Consider the following 15479-nt stretch of genomic DNA (forward strand, 5'->3'; position numbering starts at 1 on the left):
GAAAACTACTGACCCTTGTAGTTGGTCGAACAAACTATCAATCAACGGTAGAGGGTATTTATTCTTAATTGTAACATCATTTAACCCTCGGTAATCGATACATAGTGTCAATCTTCCGTCATTCTTCTTGACAAATAGAACGGGTGCTCCCCATGGTGAATCACTCTCCTTCACAAAACCTTTCTCCAATAAATCCTGTAGTTGAATTTTCAACTTCTTTAGCTCGGCAGGAGCCATTCGGTACGGAGTCTTAGAAATCGGAGCCGTTCCAGGCACTAAATCAATTTTGAACTCCACTAATCTCTCCGGCGGTAGAGTCTTTAGCTCTTCGGAAAAAACATCTGAAAATTTCCGTACCACTGGTATATTTTCTAACTTAACTTAATCGCTGGGAGCATTAATCAAGAAGGCTAAGAAACCTTGCGCTCCTTTAGACAATATTTTTCTCGCCCGTATTCCTAAGATCATAGCAGAAGATGCTAACCTACCCTTAACATCTAACCTCAGGGTTGATTCTCCAGGTATACAGAATTCTACCACTTTCGCTCGGCAATCAAGTTTAGCATGGTGATGAGCTAAGAAATCCATTCCTATTATAACATCGTAACATTTTATGTCCAGACTGATTAAATCCATTAGCATTTTATGCTCTCCAACCCGGAATTCACAATTCCTATAGGCTAAGCTAGTGGTTATCTTCTTATTACCCATTGGCGCCCTAACTTCCAGATCAAAGGGTAATCTAACAGGTTTCACATCTATTCCACACATAAAAGATGGATTTACGAATGAATGGGTTGCACCAGGGTCAATTAACACTTTAGCTAATCGATGAAAAATGGGGAGAGTACCTTCCACTGTGAGAACCCTGAAAAATATATATATAAGCCAGTGCATATTTCATTTGCATTTTCTTTAATTCTTTAATAATTTCTAGCATTACTTTCACCTGTTTCCAAATAAGTTCGTAAAAACACTTTTCATGTGAGAAATAATATAATTTTCCTAAGTTATGAAATTTCTTGGTTTTGTTAGACTAAATTAAAATCTTTGGAGTTAGAATAATTTATCGCCTTAACATAAAATGCTAAAATACTTAGTCTTCTCTATGTTAAAATTAATACTACCTGAGTAGATTAATTATATAAAATTTCTTGAATTTCAATAATTAATTCCAATTAGTTGCTAACGTTAAATGTTAATAAGAATTTTCGCGTTAAGATGAAAACCAATGAATTTTAGATAAATATGATTCTAATATACTAAACATACTTAAGGCGTGAAAATTTGATAAATATATTCTAATCTTTCTTTGTTTTCACAATAAGTGCGTAAAAATAATTTTTATGTGCAAATTGACATCCTTGGATTTGATTATTATTTCACTTGACTTTACATTACTAAATCGATAAATTTCGAGTTAGACTAACTCTATTCCTTGAGAAATAATAATTGGAAATTCTAATAATTAATTTAATCGCTAAATAATATAAGAATTACTAGGAATCTCAATATTCAAGTTTAATCGATAGTTATTCGATAAAATGGTTTAGGTGTATTAGGGTATAATTAGGCGTTTAAATCACGCTTGGGGATAATTTTTAGAATTAAGTCAGAATTGGGAAATTAAGTTGAGGTTAGGGAGCAAAGTGAAAAGACTAAAATGCCCTTACCTTTCCATGCAAACCAAACAAAACCTCTGACCGCAAGTTCAATTACCGCAACTATCACCAATTCTATATGCAACCGATTTTAATTCACGAAACCTCTACTCCTAAAACCGCGGCACCTTATACCATTACCCCATTTCACATCCAAAACCACGGCACCACAATACTTCCTCATCATCTCATATTACAAACCGCGGCACCGTATACCATTCTTTCTATTTCACATCTCAAACCACATTTCCATTTCTATCGGATTGCATTTCAGTCTCCACTTACACCCCATTTCCCTCATCCGTGACTTAGCTTCCCATTTCAGCAACCTCAACATTTCCACAACACCATTCCATTTCACTTCACCTTCTGCCTTGGTATCATCGACCAAGAGAGAGAGAGAGAGCTGCACTCTGCAAGCCAAGAGTGAAAGTGAGAGAGAGCCGAACACTTTGCTTTGTTTTTCTGACCGTGAGCTAGAGAGAAAAAAAAAGGTGAAACCTGCTATTCTATATCCATTCCAACCGTGAGTTAGTGAAGAGGACTGAGGGCTAAACATTCACCATCCCAGTCGCAAGCTTGGACAAGAGAGAGGAGGAGTGACGGGCTGCATTTCTGGGCTGACCGAGAGGGAAGAGTTTGCAGCAGCTAGTCGTGTGTTTTAGGCTTCAAGCTAAGGTAATTTCTGAACTTAGAGGAGATGTTTATGGGTTGATGAAGCTGACTATAAGCGTGTATGTGAGATTGTGCGGCTAGATGATAACTTAAGTTATAGAAAAATCTGTTTGAGAAGAAAATGGCTGCCGAGAGTTTAAGCTGGAAATTTGCAGCTTCGGTTGACCAAGTTTTGATGATCTGAGCTAAATGTATGTTTAACTAACCAAAGTCTGGATGATCTAGCTCTGCATGAAGCTAATTAGCTTGGATTAAGCAAGAAAATTGAAGGAATACCAAAAATCCGGTTGCATGCATGTCAATCGAGAGAATTGGGATGAATTTCTGGTTAAATGGTGATTTTTTATGACATTTGAACTTGATTTTGGATCCAATCTGATAGATAGTTTGTTATTTGGTCTTGCATGTGATCTTTATGGCTAGGAATTCGGTTGTATGGATGGAAAATTTTATTGGATGTTGCTGGATTGTTAAACCAATCTTCCAGCTTAGCCGATGGAGTTGTTTTGGGTATTTTAGTATGAAATTTGCTGGAAAGTGTTTGATTCTTACTTGGTTGTGTGTTTAACTAACTAAATACTGGATGATTAAGCCCTGCATGAGATTAATTGGCTGTGTGTAAACCAGAAATTTGAATGAAACAAAAATCTGCCGCATGCATGTCATCCGAGAATGGTTGAACAAAATTCTGGAATTGTGATGATAAAAGTTGCTGTTCGAATTTGATTTAAACTAGAACTGATAGTAATCCCATTAATTAGTCATGCATGTTAGTTTTGAGTACTTAATATCATGTTTTAGCCGAGTAAAAAGTTGGATTTATGACCAACTAGCTGCTGGAAATTTTTGTGAAAGCCGAGGAAGTTAAACTGAAATTTTGCAATTGTTCTGGAATTTTTCTTTGGTAAATGATGGTTGGAAAATTTTGATGGTGGGCTCTATGAATTCCCACCCTTGGATTAATGATTGATGATGGTTACAATGCTAGTTTAGCGCTCAAATGGGTAGATTAATGATACCTAGCTAGTCTCGACTTCAAGAGATGCATAGTTCAAAAATGTTCAGATTTGCCCTGTTTTAATCGCACCCCTTTTTGCAAAATTTTGAGGGTTTCATGACTTGTATATCATGTTGATATGTTGAATATATGGTGTTCAAAGTTTCATTGAAAAATATTGAGGTTAGGTTGGTTAAATAAATCGATTTAACAAAGCTAGTAAATCTGGAACTATTTCCGAAATGCTCTGACCAGCTTTCGTATTTCGACCATAATTTTGAACTCCGATGTCAAAATCGAGTGCCGTCAGCGGAATTTGAAACTAGACATTCCAACCTTTCCGACGGTATAAAATGCACGTTCTGGTTCCATGTGTGTGAGCCGAACCAACCATTTAAAAATGACTACTCTGTTTCTCTGTTTTACAAAGAACAAAATGCTGAGGCTGCAACTCGTGACTCGAATTCGAGCTAGTTGTGTACTGAATTTCAAAATGATTTCTTCTGTGAAATTATAGCTCCATGAATGTGTTTTCCAACACCTTAAACCATGTCAAATTCCGAATTAATTTGAGTGATCTGTGATCAAAATATGAAGCCTGCCCTGTTCTTGAAAACCCTCATTTTGAGGACAGATTTGATGCAAGGCTCGGTGTAGATTTGCAAATTGAATCTCTTCGTGTTAATCACCACAAATGTTGTTCTGGGATGACCTTAAACCTTTTCTATGTAAATGGACCATGGTTGAGGTAACCTTTGGGTTGAACGTTTTGAAAACGGCAAAACGAAGCTCACAAGGCAAATTGCCTTGGAAACTTTGAAACTTTGGTGAATTAAGTTCACCAACTTTCCGTGCATAATTTTTCTACAAAATTTGGTAGAGGGACAACCCTTATATGGTAGTATTATACTGCTAATTATGGTGTTATTCCGAGACCGATTCATGGGTCAAATAAATTACCAAAGTTCGAGACTTGATTTTGGAAAACCCTTGTTTAACAAGAAAATTTTAGTAACTTTGAGCTACCGTATCTGGGTGCTCAAAACTCCGTTCCTCGTTCCGTTTGTTTTGTTATACTCTTGAATTACAACACTAATAGAGTTGCAAATTTCAAAAGTTATTTCCAAACAAGTGAATTTTGCCGAATTTCCAAAGTAGGCCAAAAACCAACTTAAATCTGCCTTATGAATCAAAACAGTAACTTTGAACCCATTTTTGACTATCTTCCATTTATAATCATGAAAAAGTGTATTCTAGGAACTTTTAGCATTTTGAAGGAAGTTTCCAACGGTACCAAGTTTTCCAATCTTTGACATGTAAAAGGTGAGCTACGATTTTTCAAAGTATTGCATCAAAATTGAAATTTTCCGAATTCCAAGGAAATGGAGTTTTTCAAGTACTCCTTATTCCTTCGATAATATTCAAATGTCTTATCCTTGAATTTCATGATGTAGACTTAATTTCTCTTGTACCTTGAAACCCCGCTTGAGAATCTAGATTTAGGATAATTAAGACTTGTTCACGAGATTTTTCCTAAATTTGTACTATGACACGATTTTCAGCAATAGTAGGGATTGTAAATGATAGACTATTACTATTCGTTCAGGCGCACGCGAGGACCTTTAAGAGGATCCGACAGAGGACGCTTGAACTTCAAATTGAACCTATTGCCCTTGTTTGACTAGGTGAGTGTTCCATACAAGAATACGTAATTGAGTAAGTTTAGGACATGCTCATTTCATGATCGTTAAGTATTTACCATACTTGTGCCTATTTAAGAAATATATATATGCATTGCATATCGACATGAATTGGTTAAATGATTAACCCTATCAAATAATCTTGTAAACTCAATATGTGCTTAGCCTGCTTATTTTATGCTTATTTGGTTAAAGTGCTCTTGTGACTCGTTATGTGACAATTTGGAAAATGAGTTCCGATCCATCGAAGTGCATAGTGTGTACTTTATCACACTAGCCGTTCGAGTGGTGAAGTGTGTGAAATATTTTCTAATGAATCTGTGAATCTAAATGTGGTTGCGTCGTTGGGAGAATCCCTCGACTCGTGAATCAACTACCATAACTAATGAATCTGTGAATCTAAATGTGGTTGCGTCGTTGGGTGAATCCTTCGACTCGTGAATCATCACCGTAAAACATTTTCTCGTGAATCAAAACGTAGTAACGTCGTTGGAGTGAATCTCCTCGACTCTTACGTGGTAAAAGTGCAAAACGGCCAATGGCGGCCTATTAGAATGACATATGTCTACCAATTAACCGTAATTACCACCGTTTACCGTTTACCGTTTACCGTTTATCGTTTACCGTTAACCGTGTTTACTTACCATTTTCTAATATATGTGGTTACTGATTACTTGATTATCATAAATTATATGCTCATATGAAGTTGTCCATCATTGTTAGGCGAGTGTGTACTTTACCTCCCTCGACCTATTCAAATGATGAATTTTACTTTTGTCGAATTACTTTGTTACCTGTGCATGTTGTAAGCTATAAGCTGAACTTGGGCCCCGCCTCGGTTACTGACCTACTCGAGCCAGGACTGGGCTCGGTCGGGTAGGTTGGAACCCTGGACAACCGTTTCGGTATACTCGAGTATTACCACTGGAGGGATAAGGTGATGGCCAGTCAACCGTGGAGATCCGGGAGTTATAAGGTGCAGATGACCGACAAAGTTCCACTGGAACACCGTATCCTTTTGTGTTTGCTTTGCTATTATAATGTTATTGCTCTCCTAGTTGGCATTCTCGGGTAAGACTCCTCATGAGCATTAACCTCTGAGATGAAGCAATCCTTGTAATGTTCTTCTAGTCGGACGAGCCACTATTTGTTTGACTGAAAATTTATGAAAATATATTTATATGGCCATTCATTCCAAAAGTACTAGTTCTACATGTGTTTTCAAAGTAGCAATTACCCGTGTAATGATTATCACCTCATGGTAACATGCCATTGTGTAATCTAGAATCATGCATACGATATGCATAACTTACTTGACCTATTTGAACTGTTAGAGCGTCTTGGAACCTCACTGGGCTGTGTAGCTCGTCCCACGTTATGGTTTTCTTTTACAGGTTCTGACAACTGAGGAAGACTTGAGATCTACTTGTACTTTAAGCATGTAGTTTGAATTAAACAATGTAGCTTTTGTTTCGGGTTGCCACTTGAAGCTGGAAAAGTGTAACCCTTGAATTTGTATGTGGCTTGTATGAAATTTGTTACTTGGCTTATAAGGATGTATTTGAATTATATGTTTTGTTTCTTGGGTTGTAATCGGGAAGGTATTTTAAGAATCGGCGTTAGCTATCTTAAGGCACTGCTATCTCTGAAGTTAATGTGATTCTAGAGATCGGCCTATTTGGAAGGAAACGATGTTGCAATAGATTAGGTTATACTTCGGAAGGACTTTTGCTAGCTGCTTGCGTGAGTCCTGGCGAGAGTTGGGCAGACGGCCCACCAACCCTCTGATTCGCCTTAGGGGGAAGTGGGGTCGCCACATCCACGACTTCCGAGGAATCAGGTACAGGTTGGTCATCTATAGCATACACTCTAGCAGAAACTGTCGGCCGGCTCCCTCCAGCTGTGTTTGGTCTAGCGTTCGAAGTAGTCCCCTCCTGCACTTTTGGACATCCAGAAATTTGGTATTCACTATTTCCGCATCTCAAGCACTTTCCTTGCTTCTTCCAACAACCGTCCATAGTATGGCCAGGTTTCTTGCAATATGCACAAGTCACTTGAGGAATTATTGCTCGGCCTCCTTGCGAGGTATTCCTAGATTGTCCCCTTCTATTCGGTCCCCTTCTAGCTCCATTATCTCTTCCCCCTGCATTCCTTGCCCCGGTTCCTCTTACTAGAGCGCCTCGTGGTACTCCAGAATTAGTCACTCCACTGGTTCCTCGGCCCACTTTGGCCGGTAGAGCATTCCCAAAAGTCGACTCCCGACTACTATTAGGAGCAAATCTTTTCTTGGCTTGAAAAGATTTCACTTGGGCTGTGACTACTTCAACTCGTTGGGCTCTCTCAACGGCATCTGCAAAAGTATCTATCCTTACGGCAGCTAAACCTTCCTATATTTCCACATTCAGTTCTTGTACAAATCTTCTGACACGCCTTTGCTCCGTAGCTATCAATTCAGGAGCAAAACGGGATAGTTTTGTGAACTGGACTTCATATTCGGCAACACTCATCGCCCCTTACTTACATCTAATGAAATCATCCTCTCTCTTCTCTTGAATGAGAGGTGGAAGAAATTTGGCATTGAACTCCCTTGTGAAGTTCGCCCAAATTCTTGGAGTATGGTTCCTATCCCAATTAACCCTCACCAAGTTCCACCAGGAGCGAGCGGCTCCCTCAAATTGGAATGCGGCAAAAATCACTTGTCGCTCTTCCGTTTAGTTTAGAGCTGCGAAGATGTCGGAGATTCTCTCCCACCATCCCTCAGCTACCTCCGGTTCGGGTCCGCCATAGAATTTAGGAGGTCCGAACTTCAGAAATCTCTCTAAGGCCCGATCCTCCGTTTCGGCTGGGCCTCCTTGGCGGTGCACAGGTCCACAGGCTTGGTGTTCAGTCAAGCGCTCTAAGACGTCAGTGATACGGTTAATTGCGGTGGCCATTTGATTATCGGCCACTCCCTCTTGCCCTTGGTCTCGATTGACCTCGGGTTCCCTATCACCACCCACTTTCGGGTGTTGTCTAGTGGTTCTCCCACGACTCCTTTCTTTCACTTGGCGATCCATTGCCTAATTATGCCTATTACGGAAGGGTAAGACAATTAGGCAAAAATTTTTATTTATTTCTAATTATTATTATTCTTTATGTGGTTTAAATCAACATGGAAATGGAGGACAAAAAAAAATGGAACACTTATCATATATTTCCACGAAAAAGTCATACAAATAACGGGTTGGGATATTTCCAAAAGTAAGGCACATAAGCTAGCAAAATTCATAAACGAAATCCCTTATACCAAAAATTAAGAATATGGTGCCTCGAAAGCAAGTCATCCACCTAGACAAAATCTGGCGACTTATCTAATGCCGCTTTTGCTAACCCTACGTATCTAGCACTATCAAGTCAACCTAACCTAACCCTCAGCAGGGCTATCAGGGACGACGTCCTCAGCCGGATCCTCTTCCGGGTCCTCCTCTGGATCCTCCTCTGCGCCTGCCTGCTCGTTACCCTGAAGGTAACTAGTGGCCTCGTCCATTAGCATATCGGCATCAGCCCTGATGCCGGCACTCCTATCACGGATCTCCTCATCTAGTCGGGTCACCCTAGACCTCTATCGCTTTATCTCTACACGAGCGGCCTCCAGCATATGATGCTCAGCAGCTAGCCTAATCTCCAAATCGGCTATGCGGTCGAACTGGATATCCACAAGTGGCGGTGCTCATCATCAAGGGATAACACCAAGTCGTTGGGATACGTGTACGTGGCTCTACACTGATATCTAGGGTGCCTATCAGCAGGTGAGTATCGAACTCGGTCTTCTCCACCTCGAGGCCTATAAGAAATAGATCTTAGCGGCTCTACATGTCCATTAGCCGCATAACTACCATTACCATGTCCATTACCATTCTCCATACCTGCAAAATAATCAATACTTAAAGGTTAGAATTTAAATAGCTAACTGGATCGGATATCACTTAAGGTATATCTAATGGTCTCAATTTTTATTCCTAGAGAGGATTAGGGTTTCTAGCACACCTAATATGTTTCTTGAATAACTTTTCTAACCTAAGCTCTGATACCACCTGTGGCGACCCCACTTCCCCCTAAGAGGAACCAAAGGGTTGGCGGGCCGTCTGCCCAACTCTCGCCAGGACTCACGCAAGCATTTATCCCAAATCCTTTCGAAGAATAACGTAATCTATTACAAAACAATTCTCCCGAAGTAGGTCGTTACTAAAAGCACATTAACTTCAGAGATAGCCGTAATTTGGAATAGCCAAACGGCGGCTCCTAAACATTTCGCGCGTTGCGAACTGCGGAATAGAATCGTACCGTCCCAACTAAGCAAAAATTCATACAACAAAATACAACAATCAAGCCAAGCATCCAAATTAAGTTTTACACATTTTCCAGCTTCAAGTGGCAATCCAAAATAAAAAGTACATTATCCAAACTAAACACATTACAGCCTACACAAGTAGTCATAGTATTCAAACACATCCCAAAACGAAACATGGATAAGTTTCACAGCTTTCAATTTCCGGAACCTGTTAAAGAAAACAAATAAACGTGGGGTGAGTTAAAACTTAGTGGTGCCTCAAAACATGCAGTCACATAAATCAAACAACGAGTAATAACTTAACCAAATTGAACAGTTAGGAAAGCGTATAACAGCACAAGGTAGGATACAGGGGCTCTCAGGAGCCAATTTCCTCACTTGATCACCATTCATCGTAGTTGACCCTCCGTCAACTCTCACTACTTGTGATCCATGTAGAGTGTCTCATTTTGTTACCTAACCCGTCACCATTCATACCCCTGTCCCGGGCCCGAACGTCGACTAAGGAAGCAGTATACTCGAGATATACCCTTAGAAAATTGGGAGTAGTATACTTGAGTATACCCTCAGGAAATTGGTCGAGGGATTCACCCAACGACATTTCCGTAGTTGGATTCAGGAGTCGAGGGATTCACCCAACGACATTTCCGTAGTTGGATTCAGGAGTCGAGAGATTCACCCAACGACGCAACTACATTTAGATTCACAGATTCATGAGAAAAATGTTTCACGCAAGTCACCACTCGAACGGCTAGTGCGATAAAGTACACACAGCTCACTTCGATGGATCAAAAACTAGTTTTGCAACTTATCACATATTGAGTCAAGAAAGCACTTTAACCAAGTAAGCATAGAACAAGCAGGGACACTCACCAAGAGTGAAGTTCAGATATCAAGTTGGAAATCGAATTCTGCGTCCTCGCAATATCCTAAAAACCAAAATTTGAAACTATAAGTTCTCTATTCAATTTTTAAGCTTGTACGTATTGTGGATTATCTAGTATTTTACTAGTTAACATTCTCAAAGAAATTTCAAAAATCTACTTGGTTTGAAGCTTGACAAAAGTAGTAAAAATGTTTCTTATAGTTTTCCTTGAGATACTTTTCCTTATAAAAGGGTAACTAGTATTATTTTTTTGAAATAAGTCGACAAACCACTTGATATTAGAGCTAGAAAGATACTTTAAAAGATTTCTTTAAAGTTACGGTTCATGCAAAATTTGTCATTAAAACTATTTTTCCTAAAATAAAGTTTCTTGCCAAGCAAGTTTCTACGTTCTTAACTAAAGTTATTAAAAACTCATATTTTGGAACTTTTCCTATAGTCAACTAGCCAAGAACAATTCTTAGAGAAAAGAAAGGAAATAAAACAATGCATAGTGTTTTAGAGCTAGAAAAATTATTTTCTATACTATTAAGGCTAGTTTAGACTAAAAGAAAATTGTTGGGTTGGCAAAATTTAGGGTAAAATACTAAATATTGAATTTTATCATTTAATACTAGCGTAAAATATTTTTGATCAGCTTGGTTCAAATTGCTCGAATTCATAGGATCGAAACGATTTTTCACAAATTCGGTTCCATTTCGAAACCACATTGTGGCTCAAATTTGTCGACATGGCAAAATCACATTGCAAATAGCAAGTCACTAGGGTTTCGTCAATCATTAGCCCTAGGTTTCAATAGATTCATTTCTGATCAAGAATAAAATAAATGACCAAGGCTTCGTCAATCATTAGCACTTGGTTTTGGCAAGCTCGTATCACATCTCAACTAAATCAAAATGAATGTAATGCCTCCAAGCAATTCCAGCAATTAAATTTCATCACCCTGTAATACTTATAAAATCATTCAAATGGCCAAGGGTTTCATCAATCATTAGCCCTTAGCATCCAGCAATTAGTTCGTAAAGCAGTAAAGCTAACATTTCACAATATTCAAATTCCCAAAGTATCCATTCCAAGACCGATAATTTCATCACAACATTATAATCATAATAACATCAAGTTGTTGCTCCGAAATACACATGCAAAGCCCTCTTAATGTGGCTTAAAGTGAGATCAATCAACATAAGATATTATACCGCTCGAAACAGCATTTTTTTAAACCTAAGATTCGCCAAAAGAAATCTGGAAAATTCCTTTAATACTTCTATCAACTCGTTTGAAAATTTTCCAGGTCTATACTTCAATATTTTTGGTCAATTCAACCCACAATTCAAGTATTTCACATCTACATATCTTATAGAACTTTAAAACAGCATATTCCAGGCATTTCCAACCATTATGCTTCAAAGAAAAATTTCAAAACCAAGCTGAGATTCCAACTCAACCTTCGGCTTTCCACGAAGAAAATTTCCAGCATTTATATTCCAACAATATATCGAGTATTTCATCGCTAAGCAACTTACACAGCTTAAAATACACATCTCACATGTATTTCTAAAACCTTACATTCCAAGGAAAAATAAAATGAAAATCCAGAAATCAATTAAAATTTCCAAACACAACCTCTCGGCTATCAAAACTTTTCCGGTACTTAGAGGTTTATAAGTCCAACTTTTCCTTGGCTAAAACAGAGTGTTAAGGGCTCAAATTCAACATGCCATCACTTAACTAGTTAATTAACATATCTAGCACAGAAATTAAGTTCGATTAACGACAAAAGTCCTCCAAAATTTCCAGAAATTTCTGGCTAGTCTCGGTTGCAGCTGCATGAAAACTGATTGCATTTTGTTTTTATTTTCTGTACTAACTCAACTAATTAACTTCATGCAAAGCTCCATTATCTTGTTATTAACTAGTTAGTTATGGTTATAAGCTCAAAGCAACAAAATTAAACCAAATGAAGCTGCATAATTCAAGACAAGCTCTCGGCAGGAACATTTCATCAAAACAGAGTTTCTTGTGCTCCTTAATTCATCATCCAAACGCTCAAAGTTATCATGCAAGGCTTTAAATAAGTTAATTAGTTAGTGATTAGTTACTTAATCGACATTGCAAGCTCAGATTATCAAGGATTATACAGATTAGTTTGGCATTAATCCCAACACAGTCTCGGCAAGTTCAAGATTTCAGCGCATGTCAGCAAATTTTTTTTCTTCATCCGATTGTTTAAAATCAACATGCAAAGCTGGAACTAACTTATTCATCTTGTCTTAAGTTAGGGAAACACATCTTTAAGTTCAGATTGCCACAGGGAAAAAAAATGAAGCAGCATTTTCACCTCAGCTTCTCGGCTGAAACATTTCATCGAAACAGAATTTTTCTAGTGTCTTGATTTCATCAACCGACTGCACAAGCAACACATGCAAGCTCTGATATGACTTCATCTACTAGTACTTAACTTAATTTAGCCCAGAAATTACCTCAGATACAAGCTAAGCCTACGCACAAGAAATCTGAAATTTCTTTCTTCCTCTCGGCTCTCACGCACAGCTTGAAGTGTTGGTTCCAGTTGCAGTAGTTGCGGCTGGGAAACTGGATGCAGCTGGTGGAAATGGAAGTGCAGAATGGTGAAGCTTACTCACGGTTTCTCCCTAGTTTCACTCCAGCTCACGGACAGAACCAGAAAAATTTCAGCAGCTCGCGGTTTTCTCCTCCCTTGCTCTCGGATGCAGCTCACTCTCTCTTCTCAATCGATACTCACGATGAAGGTGGAGTGCAGTGGTGGTTTGTGATATAGGAATGAAGAGGAAGAGAGATGATGCCACTGTTTTGAGGAGGAGGTTGAGTGTAGGAAGAGATTGAGTGTAGGAGTGGTGAAGATGCGGGTTGGCCGAATGAAGAGGTGGTGATGATGTTGTCCGAGGGATTGTTTGGTGTTGCATGGTAATGTTGTGGTTATATGGTGATTTTGTGGAATTGTGAAGGGTATTTTGGACTTTTCACTTTTCCTTCTAATGACCACTTAAGCCCTTGGTTCTAGTATAAGCTCACGAATTATCCCTAAGAGTGATTTAAACTCCTATTAGTATACTAGTCTCCCGAGAATTTCGATTATCGAAATTTTTACATCCTACGCATACCTAGTATACTTAAACCATTTTTGTCGAAAATTTATCAATTACAATTTAATATTAAAGTTCCTAGTAATTCCTAACATTATTTAGCGATTAAATTAGTTATCAGAATTTTCAATTATTTATTCTCAAGAAATAGAGTTAATCTAACTCGAAATTTATCGATTTAGTATAATAAAGTCAAGTGAAATAATAATTTAATACAAGTGTGTTAGTTTGCACATAAAAATTATTTTTACGCACTTATTGTGAAAACAAAGAAGAATAAGACTATACTTTATTGCAGGTTAAGAAATGCAAATGAAATATGAAATGATCTTTGTATATATACATATTCAGGGTTCTCACATCACTGATTGGATTGCTTGATTGAAGGGTGGTCTCCAAAACCGTGAAGTAGCTACCATTTGCGATTGGGTTTCCTAATTGCAATTGGTTTCCTAATCTTGTTGGTTACCAAATTGTGATTGATTTCCAATCAAGGCACATCCCTACATTTTAGCCATTACTATTCCTACTTTTTAGAGATTGCTTTCCTACATTTTCGCAACATCTCTCCTATTTGTTAGCCTTCATTCCAGCCGCCACCTTTCCCTACTTTTTAGGGATTTCCTTCCTACCTTTTAGCCATTACTCTTCCTACCTTTTTGGAGTTATCTTAGTCATTCCTTTCACCTCTCTTTGTCGACTACCTCTTCCTAAAATTTGGGAAGCTATCTGTCATCTATTCCTTTCCTTTAGAAGGCCATTTGGACCTACTAAACAAGCAAAGTCAGCTTGCGTCTACAAAAAAAAAAAGAGTATTTTTCTCTTTTTGGATCGTATCTTTGTTTTCATTGCTGTCCGTGTCTTAGTCGTCCCTTTCTTGTCATTTGAGTCTTTCTATTTCTTTGAGTCCCTCGAGTCAATCGTCCCTATTTCATTGAGGATTGTCACATTCTCGTGACCCAAAATTGGAAGTTGATTGTTTGCCTGGGAGAAGTTTTATTTTCTTCAAGGTAAGCTATCAAGAGGTTTTGAGAGCATTTGTGAGATTATTAGAGTGCTCTTTGAGTGACATACACGAGAGTTGAGTGTAAACAAGCGAGGGAGTGAGTGAGGCAAATATATATTTGTTTTCTACTAATATTTTTGCAGGTTACATACATCATGTCGGATGAAGGTGACACATCCAAATTTGATCCCAAATTGAACAACCTAGCATTGATAGCGGAGTTTAAATGCATGTTTAGGGAGTCTATGGAGTCCCTACACCAAAGGATGGGCCAATTTGAACTTTCTCAAGTTTAGTCCAACACTGCCCATCGAGATGCTCCACCTCGCGAGGAGTTGGCTTCTAATAGCGAGGAAGATGACTTCATCCATTGGCCAAAGTAGGACTACCGGAGGACAGATGACGGATTAAAAGGGATCAAGATTAAGATTCCTGCATTCTAAGACAAGTCTAGTCCAGAGGCTTACCTAGAATGGAAACAACGAATCGAGATGGTATTCAAGTGCCAGGACTACACCGATGAACAAAAAGTCAAAATGGCAGCCCTCGAATTCACCGATTACGCTATTGCTTGGTGGGAGCAAGAGCGTACTAATAGACGCCGCAATAGAGAACAGCCAATTAGGCCTAAATCTTTACTCTGTGATATTTCAAAAATCCAAAAAATATGTAATTAGTGGACATCAATATGCTTTCAAATGAGTTCAAAATATATTTGTTACTAAACAAATAAAGAATGATTGTCTAATATAAAATATATGTCTTTTTTGTAATGTCTGAGATCGTGACTTTGAATCGTGATTTCAATGGCCTTAGCCACTCACTCATGCAGAAAGAGAAATAATTCTTTTTTTTATATATAGTAATGAGAGATTTTGAATCCGAAACCTTTCACTTATACTCCCTTCTCCCAACCACCCAATCCATCCCTTCCCCCAAGAAATAATTCTTCTTCTACACACTCAATACCATTATCTATTTTATTTCCATCCACTGTCAAGATTTCTTCCATCCACATTCACCTCCCAAAGCCTTGTCATCCACCTTCTACTTTCAAGTTCAAATTAACACTACAAAAATCAACATTCCAAGACTAAAACGT

At 38.3% G+C, this 15479-nt stretch overlaps 2 long non-coding RNA genes across 2 annotated transcripts; one reads left to right on the forward strand and one right to left on the reverse strand.

Moving 5' to 3' along the window:
• Window positions 1–4852: 4852 nt before the first annotated feature.
• Window positions 4853–6613, forward strand: LOC113733756 (uncharacterized). Its single transcript, XR_011822514.1, has 2 exons — window positions 4853–5018; window positions 6428–6613. It is a non-coding gene; the product is annotated as an uncharacterized lncRNA (long non-coding RNA).
• Window positions 6614–9405: 2792 nt separating this feature from the next.
• LOC140016150 (uncharacterized) lies at window positions 9406–10405 on the reverse strand. Its single transcript, XR_011822520.1, has 2 exons — window positions 10237–10405; window positions 9406–9571 (listed from the first exon to the last, which is right to left on the reverse strand). It is a non-coding gene; the product is annotated as an uncharacterized lncRNA (long non-coding RNA).
• Window positions 10406–15479: the final 5074 nt, after the last annotated feature.

Source organism: Coffea arabica, chromosome 1c (assembly GCF_036785885.1).
Source record: "Coffea arabica cultivar ET-39 chromosome 1c, Coffea Arabica ET-39 HiFi, whole genome shotgun sequence".
NCBI classification, from domain to species: domain Eukaryota; kingdom Viridiplantae; phylum Streptophyta; class Magnoliopsida; order Gentianales; family Rubiaceae; genus Coffea; species Coffea arabica.